The sequence below is a fragment of the Oncorhynchus keta genome, chromosome 35 (genome assembly GCF_023373465.1).
Source record: "Oncorhynchus keta strain PuntledgeMale-10-30-2019 chromosome 35, Oket_V2, whole genome shotgun sequence".
Taxonomy (NCBI): Eukaryota; Metazoa; Chordata; class Actinopteri; order Salmoniformes; family Salmonidae; genus Oncorhynchus; species Oncorhynchus keta.
Window position 1 is genome coordinate 49,220,461 of NC_068455.1, and position 22,847 is coordinate 49,243,307.

Below are 22,847 nucleotides of genomic sequence, written 5' to 3' on the forward strand. Positions count from 1 at the left end.
ATGAGTGTTTGTGTCAACACCTGCTACCAACTAGCCAGTTAGCTAGCTAGCTAGGTTGCAATGGAGCCCACTTCGCCTGGAATAGCTAACAAACGTTTCCTGTGCTGTAGAAGCTGTGTTTGTTAATATTGTCCCGGACAAGAGCGTAATAATCTGGAGTTCCAATAAAGTGATGAGGTGGCTAGGCTTAAACTCCTATGGCTGGACACCGCTGGGCCTGATAGATGTTTTGCCGCCTTGTCATCTGTCCCTGTCCGAATGGCCTGTGCTACCTGGAACTTGCCTACCAAGGAAGTCGTCTATCTGCTTCTCCTCCTCCATCCTGTAGTGAAGTAGACGGAGAACAGCAAGAAGATTGGAACAATCAGCGCTGGTGCCATGTCACAATTGACTAAGGAATAGCGTCGCTGCACTTGTCCCTGATCTACCTGCGACTTCATTGCTGGGATTGCCTGTGTCAGCGACAGTTATTCTGCCTCCTAACTATGCTGACTCCAGCGGTGGCTTTGTCGTCAGGTTTGGCTCCTTTCCCTCTCTCTGACGGGCACTGCCTGCTGTGGGAGATCTGGACCTATCTCCGGGAGCAGCAGGCGTACGCTATAAATAAATAAATATTTAAATATTGACTGGCTTTCATCAGGCTGCCCACTAAAGGTTCAGGTTATCAGTCAACCTACCAGGGTAGTTACAAACAGCATATAAATAAAACCATGAACATGTATTGATCACGTCTTTACTAATGCTGCAGAACTTTGCTTTAAAGCAGTATCCAAATCCGTAGGATGTAGTGATCACAGTATAGTAGTTAGTTATATCTAGGAAAACAAAGTTCCATAGGCTGGGCCTAATATACCATATAAGAGGTCATACAATAAGATTTGCAGGAATTCCTATGTCGTTGATGTAAAGACTATGTGTTGATCTGTGGTGTGTAGTGAGGAGCAACCAGACATTGCACGTAATACTCGCCTGGCCCTTAAATGTACACGAAGACTTAACATTAATGATATACATGCCAATCTGTCATGGCTCAAAGTGGAGGAGAGATTGACTTAATCACTACTTGTTTTTTCAAGAGGTGTTGACAAGCTGAATGCACCATACCTTCGGTTTAAACTACTAGCACACAGCTTGGATACCCATGCAAACCCCACAAGACATGCAACCAGAGGTCTCTTCACAATCCCCAAGTCCAGAGCAGACTATGGGAGACGCACAGTACGACATCACTACATGGAACTCTATTCCACATCAGGTAACTGATGCAAGCAGCACAATCAGAAAAAAAAACTGATACAAATATACCTTCAGGAAGAGTGGGGACTGTGAAGAGACACAGGTACAGGCACACTCATACACACACAGGCGCTAGCACACACACTCTACACGTACATTGTAATATTGTTGTACAGTGGTACCACATTTTGTGTTGTGGTGGTGTGACAGTGTTATATGATGTACTGTTTTATCTTTTGGTTTTATGTGTACTTTTAGTGTCTTAAAGAGTTTGGACCCCAGGAAGAAAGGCAGCAGCTAATGGGGATCCCTAATAAAATACAAATACTTAAACATTTTAAACAGGTGACCAGCATGGTGCTTGTGTTTTTCAGTAAGTAGGTGTGTGTGAGTGAGTGAGTGTGTATGGTCTAACTTTACTATCCTCACAAAGAAAAACAAGGACAATTCTGATAAGTAGAGACATTTAGCCGGTCCCAAAAATGAAAAATATGTTAGGGTTAGGTTTAGGGTTACAATTAGGTTTAGTTTTAGTTTTAGGGTTGGAGTTAAGGTTAGGTTAAGGGTTAGGGTAAATAGGATTTTGATATAAATGTTTTGGTCCCTACCTAGATAGTAAACCAACGTGAGTGTGTGTCAATCTGTGAATGCTGCCATGTTCATATAACATCCACACCCCTCTTGTCAAATTCCTACCGTCCTCCTCAGAAATTACAACTCTTTGCAATTCAGGTAAAGAAAATCTGAGGTTATCCTGTGAGGCCTATAAAACCAAAACACCCTTGCAGCCCACTGCTCACTTTTCACTGCTTCTTGGCTGTAGGCAAAGCAACAGACGCACCAGAGCAGGATTGGGACGAGGGGCAGCAGCAGAGATAGCCTGGTTAAACCTGACTGAACATTGCACTCACCATTGTTTCACTGAGCACAGTGTTCATTCTGGTTTAAGCAGGCTACATGAGAGCAGAAAAATAGAACCCCTGAAGGACAGAGAGTTGGATTTTGGAGCAAAAAGCAAGCGGAGTGGAGATCGAATGACCGCGTTCCCCACAGAAGGGAGTAATGAACAACCGAGTAGTGCCGCCATGTTTTTGTTTCTTGAACGTTCACCAAAAGGGATGTAGGGATGAAAGAGAGGGAGAGTAAACAGAACATCTCCCGATGCCGCAATGATTGGAAGTTTGGGAACTACCCCACTTACTATGTTTGACTTTCATGGGTAATGTAATATAACTTGTACAATCACGTGTATTATTGTTAAAACACGACTAATAGTGTTTCAGGGGGGTTGTGTGTGTGGATTGAGTGCAATATACTGCAATATACCGAATAGTATGTTTTGATGGCGCTGAGCATCCAGTTTCTGGGGGGTCACATGTGATGGGCATATCATTGCTCACACCTCTCCATGCAATTCAAAAACTCTGTATTAGGAAGCATACAGCACTCAAATGAAAAAAAGTACTTACTTAATTAATGGTCAGGACTGTTTTGACTGACTATTGCACACCTAGCTATAATCCACCATTACTGAAAGTGTAGCAGTTCTTTACAAGCCAGTGTTCAAAGACAGGCATTTGGTTGGCCATAAACCAGACACTAAGTATCGTTACACGAAAACACAGGGGAAAATCTGAGTTGTCCAATGAGAAGCACCCTCTGTGGAATCGAGAAGAGACAGGTCTCATTCTGATGGCAGTGGAAAACAAGCACATGGAGACAACACTGCCATTCAGAGAAGAGACAATGCTTCATTCATCCTCAGGTATGACACTGCCCTCCCACTGTGTATGTTCCTACAGGTCTAGGCTGGGGCTTCTAACCTGCCCAAGGCCCAGGCAGAAGTTCTTTACACACCTCTCTTCAGGTGGTGGTGTTACGACACGGGGAACTGAGAAAATTTGGGCTTTCGCAGCTGCAGCCTGTTCCTGCTTGACAAAAAAATCCCCCTCTCGATTCAAAGAAGTAGACATCTCTTGGGTTAAACTGCTGTCTTGTTTCTGATGAGTAACTGATATCACTGTCGCTTTTCATTGACTCCGACTAAGAAAATAAAGTAGGTGTGAATTTACAGGTTTGTATTGTTTTGTGTATTGGATTTAAATTCAGAAAACAATTGACGCAATAGACAAACCATAGCTCTACCTGTCATTCCGTTAATGTTATTGGGACCGCCCCAAACATTCATATGAATGCCGTAAAACATGCAGACACAAAGGGTGAGGATTTGTTTTCGATAACGCAGCTGTAAATGTGTCATCAGCTGTTTGTATTCACTATGTTGCCCAGGGGGATGTGTGTGTGTTCATGCTCATCTAAACTGGGTTGTTACGCAGTGCGTATACCAATCTGGTGGTTTCTCACAGCTTCTAAGTAAACAGTGGTGGTTGAACTACCAAACAGTGGATGAGTTCCAGATACAGGTACACTGTGTACATTGACTTTGCTGGTCAGCTGCGCAGGTCTGAGGGACAAAGTATCAGATCTAAGAGAAGAAGTATGTAGGTGTCTAAAGACCAAATAAAGTTATGTAACCTGTGCATATTTGCACAGAAAATGTAGATCTGGAATGCTACTCTGTGTGTGGGGGCATGTCACAGGTACAGTATGTGGGACACTGGTAGGCCCATTCTCTAGTTCTCTAGTAAAATTCTCTAGTAAAATTAGTAAAATTAATTCAGGGCTGACGTTCAATTCGATCACCCCTTTTCAGCTATGCACCTTTTAAAGGCAATGTTCCCGCATTCGCAGAGACTACATTCACAATAAACACTGCATATATCCCCTCAATTGGAAATTACCTTTCAATGTCAAGCGTGCTGTAATGCTAGTCTTCCGAGGTCCGGATTGAATCTAGGCCCTAATGAAAGATACCTGCAATTGTCTTTTTAGGGGTATAGCTTACTGTCTTTGTTCAAATTGTGTTATCTTTTTGCTGTTGTTGTAATTCAAGCCTGAGCAAAATACAGCAGGCTGGATCCAGACCGCCAGTTAATTAAATGTGGCCCGCAGTAGATTTTATAAAACAATTTAATGGAGGTAATCTATCAACAAGTTACTGAATGTGCCGCTTAGTTCATACAGCCTCCGTTACATAAATACCATCTGATGTTTGCTATGTGCAGTTGGTACGAACAGAGAGGTTTCTGTTTAATTCCTACCAATTTGACTCTAGATTTTGAACGGTTAGAGGTATTAGCTATTACGACCCCATTCCTGAAGGCTTCTGTTTGCCTCTACGACGCTCACAAGCCACGTAGGACACGTTAAAGGGACTGTGACAAAACCGCAATATTGAAAGCAATGGAGATCTACTTTTCTGCACACACAATTATTACCTGACGAGCTTACCTGTGATTTCCTGCACTTCTACAATACCTTTCTGATGCAAATATATTTTTTTGTTTAAACCTGTCCCACAATCAAGTTATTGAACATATTTCCTTATTAGCCTTATGAATTATTTTGGATAAAAATAACACCAGGCTACACTTGAACATCTAAAACCAGATAGAAAGTACAGTTACATCGGAAGTTTAAACCTCTTATGGCTGCATCCCTTGTTCTCAATTTCCGGCTGAAGACATACCCTAATCTAACTGCCAGCCCCAGAGGCAAGGATACACATATTCTTGGTATCATTTGAATGGAAACATTCTGAAGTTTGTGGAAATGTTAATTGAATGTAGGAGAATATAACACACTAGATCTGGTGGAAGAAAAGAGAAAGAAAGAGCATACGTTTTCTGTTTTTTATTGTTGTAGCATCATCTTTCACATGTACTAGAATAGCCACACAATAAGATATGATGCTGGAGATAATTTTGATGGATAACACAAGAGGGCAACTTTTCAGACGGATATCTTCAGGAATGGGTGAGCTACATGACATTTAGCATGAAGTCACCCAGGTGTCCCACACAAGTTGCCCAAATGTACCCAAGTGGCCGAATTGGTGAAATTACCTATAACTGTACACAACAGTGCAAATAACTATATACAACACATCAAAAAGCAATTCTAACACACACACAAAAAAAACATGTTTAAAAAAATATTTGGAATTCTTCTACACAATATTTTGCTGCCTGTGCCATGTCCCATAGCAGTCTCTTTCTGATGTAAAGCAGAGGGAAACTGAACAAGTGGTGCAGTTCATGCGACACAGAACACAACGACGCCTCCATGCTGTGCCCTTTTGGCCCTGAGGCACAGTCATGCCTGCAGTAATGAACTGTGGCATATGAACACCACTGGAGGCAGGAGTAGAGGGGGCAGAGGTAGAGCGGGCAGCTTGGCACCGGGGGCTCCCAGTCGGAGTCACTATCACTGTGAAAGAAAACATCAAAAAAATATTTGTATTGTATGAGCCTTTTATCATCACATAAAATAAACAGATATGTATTGTACAGAGCAGAGGGAACAGTCACTAAGGTGAAGTACTGTTCCATTCAACTCCGGCCATTGTAGTGGACCTGCCCTCCCCTGAACAGCACCCAATATAATAATAATAATATATGCCATTTAGCAGACGCTTTTATCCAAAGCGACTTACAGTCACGTGTGCATACATTCTACGTATGGGTGGTCCCGGGGATCGAACCCACTACCCTGGCGTTACAAGCGCCATGCTCTACCAACTGAGCTACAGAAGGACCACCCAATGGCTAATTCAAATGGAAATGGAGAAGAGTAGCAGGCGCAGTGGCCATGTGTGGGTTTGCTGTTCTACTCCATTCCATTTGAATAAAACAATGGAAAATATATATAACTGACATGGACATTATATATATCTGACATGATATATACATATATACTGCAAAAAAAAAATAAAGGGAACACTTAAACAACACAATGTAACTCCAAGTCAATCACACTTCTGTGAAATCAAACTGTCCACTTTGGAAGCAACACTGACAATACATTTCACATGCTGTTGTGCAAATGGAATAGACAACAGGTGGAAATTATAGGCAATTAGCAAGACACCCCCAATAAAGGAGTGGTTCTCCAGGTGGTGACCACAGACCACTTGTAACGGCGTTCTTCTATCTCCTCCTCTGATGAAGAGGTAGAAAAAGGATCAGACCAAAATGCAGCGTGATGATTCATGATAGATTTTAATGAAGGAAAACTATACATACAGAAACTACGAAAATAATGAAATGAAATAATGAAAACCGAAACAGCCCTATCTGGTGCAAACACAAAGACAGGAACAATCACCCACGAAAACACTCACAGAATATGGCTGCCTAAATATGGCTCCCAATCAGAGACAACGATAATCACCTGACTGATTGAGAACCGCCTCAGGCAGCCATAGACTAATTAGACACCCCACAAAACCCCAAGACAAAAAACACACCACAATAACCCATGTCACACCCTGGCCTGACCAAATAAATAAAGAAAACACAAAATACTAAGACCAAGGCGTGACACCACTTCTCAGTTCCTATGCTTCCTGGCTGATGTTTTGGTCACTTTTGAATGCTGGCGGTGCTTTCACTCTAGTGGTAGCATGAGACGGAGTCTACAACCCACACAAGTGGCTCAGGTAGTGCAGCTCATCCAGGATGGAACATTAATGCTAGCTGTGGCAAGAAGGTTTGCTGTGTCTGTCAGCGTAGTGTCCAGAGTATGGAGGCGCTACCAGGAGACAAGCCAGTTGATGCTATGGACTGGCCCGCCCGTTCCCCAGAACTGAATCCAATTGAGCACATCTGGGACATCATGTCTCGCTCCATCCACCAATGCCACGTTGCACCACAGACTGTCCAGGAGTTGGCGGATGCTTTAGTCCAGGTCTGGGAGGAGATCCCTCAAGAGACCATCCGCCACCTCATCAGGAGCATGCCCAGGCATTGTAGGGAGGTCATACAGGCACGTGGAGGCCACACACACTACTGAGCATCATTTTGACTTGTTTTAAGGACATTACATCAAAGTTGGATCAGCCTGTAGTATGGTTTTCCACTTTAATTTTGAGTGTGACTCCAAATCCAGACCTCCATGGATTGATACATTTGATTTCCATTGATCATTTTTGTGTGATTTTGTTGTCAGAACATTCAAATATGTAAAGAAAAAAGTATTTAATAAGAATATTTCATTCATTCAGATCTAGGATGTGTTATTTTAGTGTTCCCTTTATTTTTTTGAGCAGTGTACATGTACATATACATACACACACACACACCCAAACAAACCAACACACACACACAAACCACACATTTCATTGCAAATTGCTAAATATATATACAGTGGGGCAAAAAAGTGTTTAGTCAGCCACCAATTGTGCAAGTTCTCCCACTTAATAAGATGAGAGAGGCCTGTAATTTTCATCATAGGTACACTTCAACTATGACAAACAAAATGAGGGAAAAAAATCCAGAAAATCACATTTGTAGGATTTTTAATGAATTTATTTGCAAATTATGGTGGAAAATAAGTATTTGGTCACCTTCAAAGAAGCAAGATTTCTGGCTCTCACAGACCTTCTTTAAGAGGCTCCTCTGTCCTCCACTCGTTACCTGTATTAATGGCACCTGTTTGAACTTGTTATCAGTATAAAGACACCTGTCCACAACCTCAAACAGTCACACTCCAAACTCCACAATGGCCAAGACCAAAGAGCTGTCAAAGGACACCAGAAACAAAATTGTAGACCTGCACCAGGCTGGGAAGACTGAATCTACAATAGGTAAGCAACTTTGTTTTTTTCAAGTAATCAACTGTGGGAGCAATTATTAGGAAATGGAAGACCTACAAGACCACTGATAATCTCCCTCGATCTGTGGCTCCACGCAAGATCTCACCCCGTGGGGTCAAAATGATCACAAGAACGGTGAGCAAAAATCCCAGAACCACACGGGGGGACCTAGTGAATCACCTGCAGAGAGATGGGACCAAAGTAGCAAAGCCTATTATCAGTAACACACTACACCACCAGGGACTCAAATCCTGCAGTGCCAGATGTGTCCCCCTGCTTAAGCCAGTACATGTCCAGGCTCGTCTGAAGTTTGCTAGAGAGCATTTGGATGATCCAGAAGAAGAATGGGAGAATGTCATATGGTCAGATGAAACCAAAGTATAACTTTTTGGTAAAAACTCAACTCGTCGTGTTTGGAAGACAAAGATCACTACTTTGTATCCAAAGAACACCATACCTACTGTGAAGGGGGTGGAATCATCATGCTTTGGGGCTGTTTTTCTGCAAAGGGACCAGGACGATTGATCCGTGTAAAAGAAAAAATGAATGGGGCCATGTATCTTGAGATTTTGAGTGAAAACCTCCTTCCATCAGCATGGGCATTGAAGATGAAACGTGGGTGGGTCTTTCAGCATGAAAATGATCCCAAACACACCGCCGGGGCAACAAAGGAGTGGCTTCGTAATAAGCATTTCAAGGTCCTGGAGTGGCCTAGCCAGTCTCCAGATCTCAACCCCATAGAAAATCTTTGGAGGGAGTTGAAAGTCTGTGTTTCCCAGCAACAGCCCCAAAAGACCAGTGTGTGAAAACCTTGTGAAGACTTACAGAAAACGTTTGACCTCTGTCATTGCCAACAAAGGGTATATAACAAAGTATTGAGAAAAACGTTTTTCTCATTTTGTCTGTCATAGTGTAACGGCGTTCGGTTTTGAAAGAGAGTCGGACCAAAATGCACAGTGGTGATTACTCATGTTCTTTAATGAAACTAATGACGATACATGAAATAACTCACCCACAAAATAATATACAAAAAAAAAAAAAAATCACCTGAATTGAGAACGCGAAAACCTATACAGCATCATGTTATGGGTATGCTTGTAATCGTTAAGGACTGTGGAGTTTTTCAGGATAAAAAAAATAAACGGAATGGAGCTACACACAGGCAAAATTCTAGAGGGAAACGTGGTTCAGTCTGCCTTTCACCAAACACAGATGAATTCACCTTTCAGCAGGACAATAACCTAAAGCACAAGGCCAAATCTACAATGGAGTTGCTTATGCTGAGAGTTACCTATGCTGCAGAGGATAAGTTCATTAGAGTTAACTGCACCTCAGATTGCAGCCCAAATAAATGCTTCACAGAGTTCAAGCAACAGACATCTCAACATCAACAGTTCAGAGGAGACTGCGTGAATCAGGCATTCATGTTTGAATTTCTGCAAAGAAACCACTAAAGGTCACCAATAAGAAGAAGAGACTTGCGTGGGCTGAGAAATGGACGTCAGACCGGTGGAAATCTGTCCTTTGGGATGATGAGTCCAAATTTGAGATACTTAAATGTTGACACTGTCTGTGATTTATTTCGAATTCAAGGCACACTTAACCAGCATGGCTACCACAACATCCTGCAGCCATACGTCATTCCATCTGGTTTGCTATCTGGGACTGTCATTTGTTTTTCAACAGGACACTGACCCAACACACCTCCAGGCTGTGTAAGGGCTATTTGAACAAGAAGGAGAGTGATGGAGTGCTGCATCAGATGATCTGGCCTCCACAATCACCAGACCTCATCCCAATTGAGATGGTTTTGGATGAGTTGGACTGCAGAGAGAAGGAAATGCTGCCAACAAGTGCTCAGCATATGTGGGAACTACTTCAAGATTGTTGGAAAAGCATTCCAGGTGAAGCTGGTTGAGAGAATGCCAATAGTTTTCATAAATGTCATCAAGGCAAAGGGTGGCTACTTCGGACAATCTAAAATCTTAAATTGTTACTAAATTATTCCATGTGTTTTTTCATAGCTTTGATGTCTTCACTATTATTCTAAAATTTAGAAAATAGTCAAACACAAGGAAAGGTGTCCAAACCTTTGACTGGTACTGTATATATATATATGTTATATATTTATTTATTATTATTTTTTTTTTCACACACATTTTGGGGAGGCACAAAACTACCTTCATACTTCCATTCATTTTTTTAAACCGGTACTGGTTACCTTCAGATGAGTCCCGTGACAATTATGTTCAATCTACCCTTTCAACAGTCGGGTCACATTAGTATGTAGCCCAAACGGTTTGGACGCTACAAACAGAAGTTGGCACAGCGACAGTTCCATCGTATTCATGAGAGTCTCCCTTTTCCATAGTGGTCATAATAGGGTTGTCACGATACCAGTATTGCGATACTCTGAAGTATCATGGCAAGGAAACAAAACACGAGGCGGATTTAATTTATTGAGGAAAACAGTCCTAATTTTAGTCACAAGCGACAATTTGTTGTCACCTAGAGTCACAATTGTTTATTTTGCAAGCTTTAGCACCCACAATTTTACATAAAGTATGGTTTTATAGGACCATAGAATTTAGTCAAATTTTTGTTTTCTTTTTTTGCCATGGAACATCTGCTATCGTATTATCACGATACTGGTAGCGTGACAACCCTATGTCAAAATAGGTCAAATGTAAGTCAAACCGTTTGGATACTACAGATGTTTTCGGGATCTGATAAACACCGCTCTAGCTCTGCCACCTTTCACAGCAGATGTGGAAATGTGACATAGGCGGATGTGGTGGATTGAGATGAATCCAATGCAAAAAAAACATCTAAAGTTTAAACTGACAGATTTTAAAGTGATTTTTTTTTATGCGTCAATCGAATCTAGGCGTTTTTAAATAACTTGTAAACACTGCCATAAAGCATTATGACCATCCTGTGTCACTTTACATGGACTAAGAAAATGCCCTTAATGACACTGTCATGAAGCATTATGACCAACCTGTTTCACTTGACTTGGACTAAGAAAATACACTCTGACACTATCAAGAAGCATTATGACCATCATAATCATATAATCCAGATAGGCCTAACAGGTACATGCCCTTTTGTCAGTCTTCAGTCACAAAGAGGGTGTCTTGTCCTGCTCCTGAAATCTGCTCCTGCATTCATCCCAATCATCAGAAACAGAGCATTGGGGTAGGTGCATATCTGACATCAATGTGTGCATGATTACAATGATAATTTAATATTGTACATTCAGAAAATGTTATATAACATAAACATGCTGTTGACAAGTAGGCTATGGTGTAATGTAATGTTTTGCCTTGTGTGTTAGGTTTTGTGGGTTTTGACACTTATGTAGGTGTCATAACCAGCCTTAAAATAACTACCGTGGTAGGTATTGTGGGTTTTGACACTTTTTATCATAACCAGCCATAAAATAACGCAATGTCACAACAGGTCTAAATATATGTGTCCTGACAGTATTATGACCATATTATGACAAGTTATGTCAGCTGTTATTACATATTATGACATGGTTATGACTGTGTCATAATATGTTATGACATTGGGTGTCAAGTAAAGTGTTATCATATTTTCAATACATAAATATGATCGTTCACTGTTCAATGTTGTCATTTCACTTACTTTTCAGTTTGTACACTTTACCTGTGAAATAGTCATTTAAATGATTGGCTGTATCAAAAGATTGTTATAAATGACCCATCAACTTCAATGAATGATGGAGTTTAATTGGGTTTTCTGCCCATAATATCATTTAACACTACATCCACCATAGGCCAACGGCGACTGACGCTTTATTTTGTCATTTAAAAATCACCCCCCCAAAAAAGCTATGTCCCACTGACTTTTCCTAAATGTTTGTATTTTACATTGGAAAAATCTGAAAAATGGGCAATCACAAACAGTAAACTACTGAAAATAAAGACTTTAGGTAACATTCGAAAACTAATGAACTACTTAAATGAAAATAGTTTATTTGAAATATGTTTTTTTCTAATGTTACCTAAGACCTTTATAAACAACCAAATTATTATTATTTCGATAGCATATATTAAATGTATTTATTAGACTGTTAATGTTGATGTGTCATTGGCTTGAAGTATCAAATTGGATTTAGGCCTACATTTTTCACTAGGACAAAACATATCCCTGACTCTCTCTAAACAAATCATTATTGATATTTTTTTACATGGATATATTGCCATGAATATTCCTTCATGCAATTCATGCTTTGCAATTGTTTATGCACTATATATTAAGCCTAGGTGCTTATGTTTGTCTAATCTATCTTGTGTGAGTACCCAAGGGGTGTAGGGGTGGGAAATACCTGCTTTTGGCCCCACCTGGTGGCTAAAGCAGTCATTACAATGTGTGGCATCTCCCCACAGAGACTTATTTGACTGCAGCTGCACATCTTGTACAGCTGGCTGCAATTAGTGCGGCAGAACATGGGGAGGCAGAGGCATTCAGAGAGAGAGAGAGATGTAAGGAGGACACGCCGAACCTCTGTTACAAACATTGGACCAGTCAGCACCAAATTCCGAAGGTTTGAAGCTCTGTCTGCCCTGGAGTAAAATATTATCCTCCCCAGTGATTTAAGTTTACGTTCAGTTACTGACATAAAGGGCCAGTTGTTGATTTTGAGTATTGGCCTTATTTCTTTGTGAGAATGTTGTGGAAATTCTACACAGGCTTCAATCTTAAATTAATCATTCTTTATTGTCAGCATGCTGGAGAGGTTCCAACCAACTCAATGCTCCAAGAATACATGTCGATCACGAGCTCTCCCGGGCAGTCCCGTTAGTTTTCTTATATACAGACAAGTTATATTTGCATGATTTAGCTTATTCATAATTAATTCATCTTTAACGTTTGCTTCCTTCATGTGATCGACCAATACTGGGTCATGCATGTGACAGACTCAATACCAAGGCTTCTTCTCTAAGCTGAGATCTTGAAACTGAAATATCCCATTCTCAAAACAAGGTTCTGGGCATACTGCCAAATTGCAGAAACTGATAGTGAGGATATGTTCAGTCAGTCACTTGCACGAACACAGCTATGAGAAAAACACATGATTAGAACACAGACATTGGTTATTAGAAAAGCACACACATAAAAATGTCCATCACAAGAACATTATTTTGGGACATGAAGATTCCCCAAGCTGCCTATGAAAAAAATATGTTTGGTTAATGAATCCCCTTTGAGTGCTGAAGTGCCTTGTCTGTCTCTTGGTTTTGCACTACCACACGTGACTCACTCCACCTACGGAGTTGTTACACATGTTTTGGTATGATTGGCAAAAATAATTTACAAATATTCCAAGTGCTGCATCTGGATTCTCCTCCTTATACACATCAGGCCAACATACATGTTTTACATTTTCAACAAAAGTGTCCTGAGAACATTTTCTATGATTTCTTATAAATTACTCTAGGCCTGCCTTTGGTACTTTGGCTTTCCTTGTTATTGTCACACTGTTATGGTCACTACAGACAATGGGAACTGATATTGCTTTGGATGCCACAGATCCCACACTATTGGTATACAGTACAGTCTTGTTGGAACTTCTTTGGGATAGGGGGCGGTATTTGATGTCCGGATGAAAAGCGTGTCCAAAGTAAACTGCCTGCTACTCAGGCCCAGAAGCTAATATATGCATATTATTAGTAGATTTGGATAAACAACACACACGTTTCTAAAACTGTTTGATTCATGTCTGTGATTATAACAGAACTTATTTGGCAGGCGAAACCCGAGGACAAACCATTCAGAATAAAAAAAATTTGAGGTCACTCTTTTCAATGAGCTTTCATTGGGAACTTTCTTGCAGTTCCTGTCGCTTCCACTGGATGTCAACAGTCTTTAGAAATTGGTTGATGTTTTTCCTTTGAGGAATGAAGAAGTAGCACTGTTCAGAACGAGGTTCGAGCGAAGTGTACTGTTTGATAGAGGCACATAACCTGAAAAGCACTCTCCACTTTGTTTTCCTCCGGTATTGAACACAGTATGTCCCGTCTTAAATTTTATTGATTATTTACGTAAAAAAATACCTGAAGTTGTATTAGGAAAGTACCTTAAAATGTTTGGACGAAGCTTACAGGTAACTTACAGTGTCGGCAAAAAAACATTTTTATTTATTTAACCAGGCAAGTCAGTTAAGAACAAATTCTTATTTTCAATGATGGCCTGGGAACAGTGGGTTAACTGCCTGTTCAGGGGCAGAACGACAGATTTGTACCTTGTCAGCTCGGGGGTTTGAATTTGCAACCTTCCGCTTACTAGTCCAACACTCTAACCACTAGGCTACCCTGCCGCCCCAATTAGTCAGCCACCAATTGTGCAAGTTCTTCCACTTAAAGATGAGAGAGGCCTGTAATTTTCATCATAGGTACACTTCAACTATGACAGACAAAATCAGAAAACAATTCCAGAAAATCACATTGTAGGATTGTTTATGAATTTATTTGTAAATTGTGGTGGAAAATAAGTATTTGGTCACCTACAAACAAGCAAGATGTCTGGCTCTCACAGACCTGTAACTTCTTCTTTAAGAGGCTCCTCTGTCCTCCACTCGTTACCTGTATTAATGGCACTTGTTTGAACTTGTTATCAGTATAAAAGACACCTGTCCACAACCTCAAACAGTCACACTCCAATCTCCACTATGGCCAAGACCAAAGAGCTGTCAAAGGACACCAGAAACAAAATTGTAGACCTGCACCAGGCTGGGAAGACTGCATCTGCAATAGGTAAGCAGCTTGGTTTTAAGAAATCAACTGTGGGAGCAATTATTAGGAAATGGAAGACATACAAGACCACTGATAATCTCCCTCGATCTGGGGCTCCACGCAAGATCTCACCCAGTGGGGTCAAAATGATCACAAGAACGGTAAGCAAAAATCGCAGAACCACACGGGGGGACCTAGTGAATGACCTGCAGAGAGCTGGGACCAAAGTAACAAAGCCTACCATCAGTAACACACTACGCCGCTAGGGACTCAAATCCTGGAGTGTCAGACGTGTCCCCCTGCTTAAGCCAGTATATGTCCAGGCCCGCCTGAAATTTGCTAGAGAGCATTTGGATGATCCAGAAGAAGATTGGGAGAATATCATATGTTCAGATGAAACCAAAATATAACTTTTTGGTAAAAACTCAACTCGTCGTGTTTGGAAGAAAAAGAATGCAGAGTTGCATCCAAAGAACACCATACCTACTGTGAAGCATGGGGGTGGAAACATCATGCTTTTCTGCAAAGGGACCAGGACGACTGATCCGTGTAAAGGAAAGAATGAATGGGGCCATGTATCGTGAGATTTTGAGTGAAAACCTCCTTCCATCAGCAAGAGCATTGAAGATGAAACGTGGCTGGGTCTTTCAGCATGACAATAATCCCAAATACACCGCCCGGGCAACGGAGGAGTGGCTTCGTAAGTAGTGTTTCAAGGTCCTGGAGTGGCCTAGCCAGTCTCCAGATCTCAACCCCATAGAAAATCTTTGGAGGGAGTTGAAAGTCTGTGTTGCCCAGCAACAGCCCAAAAACAAAACTGCTCTAGAGGAGATCTGCATGGAGGAATGGGCCAAAATACCAGCAACAGTGTGTGAAAACCTTGTGAAGACTAACAGAAAACATTTGACCTCTGTCATTGCCAACAAAGGGTATATAACAAAGTATTGAGAAACTTTTGGTATTGACCAAATACTTATTTTCCACCATAATTTGCAAATAAATTCATAAAAAATCCCACAATGTGATTTTCTGGATTTTTTTTCTCATTTTGTCTGTCATAGTTCAAGTGTACCTATGATGATAATTACAGGCCTCTCACATCTTTTTAAGTGGGAGAACGTGCACAATTTTTGGCTGACTAAATACTTTTTTGCCCCACTGTATGCGGGGAAAAATTATGTTTGTACATGAGGTTCCAAGTGAGAAGTACTTGCTTATGAAAGTTAGCAATCTTAATAGGGATCTTACCCACATCAAAGTTGCATTTGAGTAGGAATTCTAGACCACCAATCTGTTGCAAAACTAAATTAGGGATTATATTCCAAATGCAATCCTTATTTCTTAAATAGGTTTGTATCCATTTGATATTAAAGATTTTATTACAGATTTTAAAATCCAGAGCATTCAACCCTCCCTAACTTTAATTTCATATCTACCATTTTAGTTACTTACAGAGGAACATCCAAGGCAAGGGGGTATAAACTAATCTAGACTACCTTTAGATTTTGGCAAAACTACACGTCCAAATAAAGAAAGATATCTTAATAACAAGGAGTTAAATCTCTTTCCAATTTTCTCTACAACAGGAGAGAAATATAAGTTGGCCCTTTCTTTCTGAACTTTGCTAACTTTAATAACAAGATATTTGATCACATCTTTTACAGGGATATTACATACTGAGTTTAAGTCACATCTTTTTGACGCAAATAATTCTAATTTCCTAATATTCAGAGATAAAGCAGATGTGAGAAGGCATTAATATACTCAATAGCCATCCTGAATTCACTATATTTAAAAAAAAAAATGGTGGTCTCGTTTTCCCTTTATCTTGTATCTGAATACCCCATTATTGATATGAAGTGCCAGGAGAAATTGGGCATCCAAGTTTAATTCCGTCTAATGTCTGTCACACGAGCCTTCGCTTTGGTTGCCCCTCCTGTCCAGCTGGCCTTCTTGCGGCAGCCGAACGCCTTTCACTCATCAACCTCAACTTGTCTCGTCATCATTACACACACCTGGTTCCAATCCCCACTCTACCACTGTATATATACTCTCTCTGTCATTTGTCTTTGTCGTTCATTGTAAATGTTGCTTGTTTTCCTGAGAGGAATCACTCCTACTATTTCCTGAGTACTTTATTTTTTGCATTTTGGGTTCGCCCTGTGCCTTTCTGTTTATGAAGATATATTTTGAACACAACAGCCTTTGAGATTCAACTCGCTTTGATCTGTGGTGCTTAAATCAACTCAGTAGTTCTAAAACTGTGACTGCCTCCTGCCTACTCCTCTCTACATCAGTGACAGAACCAATTGCAAACGTTTTTGTGCTATTTGTGCGTTTTTTTGCGTTGTTTGTAAATAATTGTTTTACTTATTTTGTACATAATGTTGCTAATACCGCCTCTTATGACTGAAAATTATTTATTGATATCAGAACAGCGATTACTCACCTCGAAGTGGAAGAAGCCTTTCCCTTCAACGAGTCTGACGAGAAGGATATAAAGCTCTCCTGGGAACATGCCCAAATCCCTGCTTAGAAAATATGGAGGAAAAGGGGGCGCAGGTTGCCTTCTGAGAATCCGTAGGCGAGCGAGTAAACTCCCACTGCCATCCATTCTACTGGCTAACGTGCAATCATTGGAAAATAAAATTGATGACCTATGATTAAGATTATCCTACCAATGGGACATTAAAAACTGTAATATCTTATGTTTCACAGAGTCGTGGCTGAACGATGACAAGGATAATATAGAGCTGGCAGGATTTTCCATGCACTGGTAGAACAGGGTGTGTGTCTATTTGTCAATAACAGCTGGTGCGTGATGTCTAATATTAAATAAGTCTCGAGGTATTGCTTGCCTGAGGTAGAGTACCTTATGATAAGCTGTAGACAACACTATCTACCAAGAGATTATTATTTGTAGCCGTCTATTTACCACCACACCCCGATCCTGGCACTAAGACTGCACACAACCATAAGCGAACAAGAAAATGCTCATCCAGAAGTAACGGTCCTAGTGGCCGGGGACTTTAATGCAGGCAAATGCAGGCAAATGCAGGCAAATTTTTACCAGCATGTCACATGTGCAACCAGAGGAAAAAAAATTATAGACCACCTTTACTCCACACATAGAAATGCATACAAAGCTCTCCCCACCCTCCATTTGGAAAATCAGACCATAATTCTATCCTCCTGGTTCCTGCTTACAAGCAAAAACTAAAGCAGGAAGTACCAGTGAATCGCTACAGGACTGTTTTGCTAGCACAAACTGGAATATGTTCCAGGATTCATCCAATGACATTGAGGAGTATACCACCTCAGTCACCGGTTTCATCAATATGTGCATCAATGACGTCATCCCCACAACGACTGTACATACATATCACAACCAGAAGCCATGGATTACAGGCAACATCCACATTGAGCTAAAGGCTAGAGTTGCCGCTATCAAGGAGCAGGACACTAATCCGGACGCTTATAAGAAATACAGCTATGCCCTCAGACGAACCATCAAACAACGAAACCATCAATAAAGGATTAAGATTTAACCCTACTACACCAGCCCTGACGCTTGTCGGATGTGGCAGGGCTTGAAAACTTTTACGGACTTTAAAGGAAAACCCAAACATGTGCTGCCCAGTGACGCGAGCCTACCAGATGAGGTAAATGGCTTTTATGCTCGCTTCGAGGCAAGCACCACTGATGCATGCATGAGAGCACCAGGTGTTCTGGATGACCAGAAACAGGTCAACATTCACAAAGCTGCGGGGCCAGACAGATTACCATGACATGTACTCAAACCATGCGTGGACCAACTGGCAAGTGTCTTCACTGACATTTTCAACCTCTCCCTGACCGAGTCTGTAATACCTACATGTTTCAAGCAGACCACCATAGTCCCTGTGCCCAAGGAAGCGAAGGTAACCTGTCTAAGTGATTACCGCTCTGTAGCACCCACGTCAGTAGCCATGAAGTGATTTGAAAGGCTGGTCATGGCTCATATCAACACCATTATCCCAGAAACCCTAGACCCACTCCAATGTGTATACCGCCCCAACAGATCCACAGAAAATGCAATCCCTAATGCCCTTTCCCACCTGGAAAAATGAACACCTATGTGGGAATGCTGTTTATTGACTCTAGCTCAGCGTTCAACACCATAGTGCCCACGAAGCTCATCACTAAGCTAAGGACCCTGGGACTAAACACCTCCCTCTGCAACTTGATCCTGGACTTCCTGACGGGCCGCCCCCAGGTGGTAAGGGTAGGCAGCGCCACGTCTGCAACGCTGATCCTCAACACTGGGGCCCCTCAGGAGTGTGTACTTAGTCCCCTCCTGTACTCCCTATTCACCCACGACTGCGTGGCCGCGCACAACTCCAACACCAACATTAAGATTGCTGATGACACAACAGTGATAGGACTGATCACCGACAACGATGAGACAGCCTATAGGGCAGAGGTCAGAGAACTGGCAGTGTGGTGCCAGGACAACAACCTCTCCCTCAATGTGAGCAAGTCAAATGAGCTGATCGTGGACTACAGGAAAAGGCGGGCTGAACAGGCCCCCATTAACATCGGCAGGGCTGTAGTGGAGCGGGTTCAGTTTCAAGTTCATTGTTGTCCACATCACCAACAAACTATCATGGTCCAAATACACCATGACAGTCCTGAAGAGGGCATGACAAAACCTATTCCCCCTCAGGAGACTGACAAGATTGGGCATGGGTCCTCATATCCTCAAAATGTTCTACAGCTGCACCATTGAGAGCATCCTGAACTGTTGCATCACCGCCTGGTGTGGCAACTGCTCGGCATCTGACCGTAAGGTGCTGCAGAGGGTAGTGTGTACAGCCCAGTACATCACTGAGGCCAAGCTTCCTAACATCCAGGACCTACAGAGGGGAGAACAAGTATTTGATACACTGCCAAATTTGCAGGTTTTCCCTACTTACAAAGCATGTAGAGGTCTGTAATTTTTTTATCAAACGTACACTTCAACTGTGAGAGACAGAATCTAAAACAAAAATCCAGAAAATCACATTGTATGATTTTTAAGTAATTCTGAAGTGCCAAGTCTAGGACCAAAAGGCTCATTAATAACAGCTTCTACTCCCAAGCCATAAGACTACTGAACAACTAATCAATTGGCCACTGAACTATTTACATTTACACCCCGCCACCATTTGTTTTGTACACTGCTGCTACTCGCTGTTTATTGTCTATGCATAGTCACTTCACCCCTACCTACATGTACAAATTACCTCAGCTAACCTGTACCCCCGCACACTGACTCGATACCTATACACCCTGTATATAGCCTCGTTATTGTTATTTTATTGTGTTACTTTTGATTATTTCTTACTTTAGTTTATTTGGTAAATATTTTCTTAACTTTTCTTGAACTGCACTGTTGGTTAAAACTTCTTGGACATAGGGGGGCACTATTTTAATTTTTGACAAGATATTTTGTCACGAAAAGATGCTCGACTATGCATATAATTGACAGCTTTGGAAAGAAAACACTCTGACGTTTCCAAAACTGCAAAGATATTGTCTGTGAGTGCCACAGAACTGATGTTACAGAAAAAAAAACAGATAAAAATCCAATCAGGAAGTGCCGCATTTTTTGAAACCGCCTCATGCCAATGACTCCTTATATGGGTGTGAAGGAGCTAGGAGTCAGCTTACATTTCCACGTTTTCCCCAAGGTGTCTGCAGCATTGTGATGTATTTGTAGGCATATCATTGGAAGATTGACCATAAGAGACTACATCTACCAGGTGGTCGCTTGGTGTCCTCCGTCGCAATTATTGCGTAATCTCCAGCTGCAGTATTTTTCCGTTTGCTTCTAATGAGAAGCCAACTGCCAACACTGATAGATTATCGAAACCATATTTGAAAAACACCTTGAGGAGTGATTCTAAACAACGTTTGCCATGTTTCAGTCGATATTATGGAGCTAATTTGGAAAAAAGTTTGGCGTTTTGTAAGTGACTGTATTTTCCGGTCTTTTTCTTAGCCAAACGTGATGAAGAAAACGGAGCTATTTCGTCTACACAAATAATATTTTGGGAAAAAATGAACATTTGCTATCTAACTAAGAGTCTCGTCATTGAAAACATCTGAAGTTCTTCAAAGGTAAATTATTTTATTTGAATGCTTTTCTTGTTTTTGTGAAAATGTTTCCTGCTGAATGCTAGGCTTAATGCTATGCTAGGCTATCAATACTCTTACACAAATGCTTGTGTAGCTTTGGTTGAAAAGCATATTTTGAAAATCTGAGATGACAGTGTTGTTAACAAAAGGCTAAGCTTGTGTTGCAATATATTTATTTCATTTCATTTGCGATTTTCATGAATAGGAACGTTGCGTTATGATAATGAGCTTGAGGCTATGATTACGCTCCCAGATACGGGATTGCTCGACGCTAGAGGTTTGTAAGTACGCGTTTCAGGTCTACGCTTGTTGTATTCGAAGCATGTGACAAAGTTTGATTTTGTCACGGTCGTTAATAAGGACGGACCAAGGCGCAGCGTGATTTGAGTTCCACATCTTTATTCTCAAAGTGAAACTACCAAAAAACAAATAACCAACAATGAAAACGTGACCTCAGTGGTGCTACATGCACAGACACAAAACAATGTCCCACAAAGCAGGTGGGAGAAAGGGCTTCCTAAATATGATCCCCAATTAGAGGCAACGATTACCAGCTGCCTCTAATTGAGAACCATAACTCACCAACATAGAAATAAAATTACTAGAACACCCCCCTAGTCAGGCTCTGACCTAAACACCATAGAGAATGAAGGGCTCACTATGGTCAGGGCGTGACAGATTTGATTTATTTGAAGTCCAAACTCCCCTTCCCTTCTCCCCTGGCACACCCTCCTGAATACTGATTTCATTGGGCCTGTAAATGTATTTATTTGTTTTTTTTTGTGTATGTGGATAGATTTATTTACCTATTACTGCTATTGAAAATGTTGTATTACATTTGACAAATTATATCCTGTTGCAGTGAAAGCTACACGATTGCAAAATCTAAAGATTTATTTTTGATTTTGTGACTCAAACTTTTCAAAACATGGGTTTGAACTACAGTGCATGGCAAAAGTATTCATCCCCCTTGGCGTTCTTCCTATTTTGTTACATTACAACCTGTAATTTATTTGGATTTCATGTAATGGACATAACACAAAATAGTCCAAATTGGTGAAGTGAAATTTAAAAAATTACTTGTTTCAAAAATATTCAACAAAAAAAAAACTGAAAAGTGGAGCATGCATATGTATTCACCCCCTTTGCTTTGAAGCCCCTAAATAAGATCTGGTGCAACCAATTACCTTCAGAATTCACATAATTAGTTAAATAAAGTCCACCTGTGTGCAATCTAAGTGTCACATAATTTGTCACATGATCTCAGTAAATATACACCTGTTCTTAAAGGCCCCAGAGTCGGCAACACAACCAAGCAAGCGGCACCATGAAGACCAAGGAGCTCTCCAAACAAATCAGAGAGAATGTTGTGGAGAAGTACAGATCAGGGTTGGGTTATAAAAAAATATCAGAAACGTTGAACATCCCACGGAGCACCGTTAAATTCATTATTTTAACAAATTATTAAACAATTGAAAGAATATGGCACCACAACAAACCTGCCACGAGAGGGCCACCCACCAAAACTCACAGACCAGGCAAGGAGGGCATTAATCAGAGAGTCAACAAAGAGACCAAAGATAACTGTCCATAGGACCACTTTAAGCCATACATTCCACAGATCTGGGCTTTATGGAAAAGTGGCCAGGAAAAAGTCATTACTTAAAGAAAAAAATAAGCAAACACGTTTGGTGTTCGCCAAAAGGAATGTGGGAGACTCTCTAAACATATGGATGAAGGTACTCTGGTCAGATCAGACTAAAAGCTTTAGCTTTAGCTTTTTGGCCATCAAGGAAATCCCAACACCTCGCATCACCCCGAGAATACCATCCTCACAGTGAAGCAGGGTGGTGGCTGCATCATGCTGTGGGGATGTTTTTTCATCAGCAGGGACTGGGAAACTGGTCAGAATTGAAGAAATTATGGATGGTGCTAAATACGGGGAAATTCTTGAGGGAAACCTGTTTCAGTCTTCC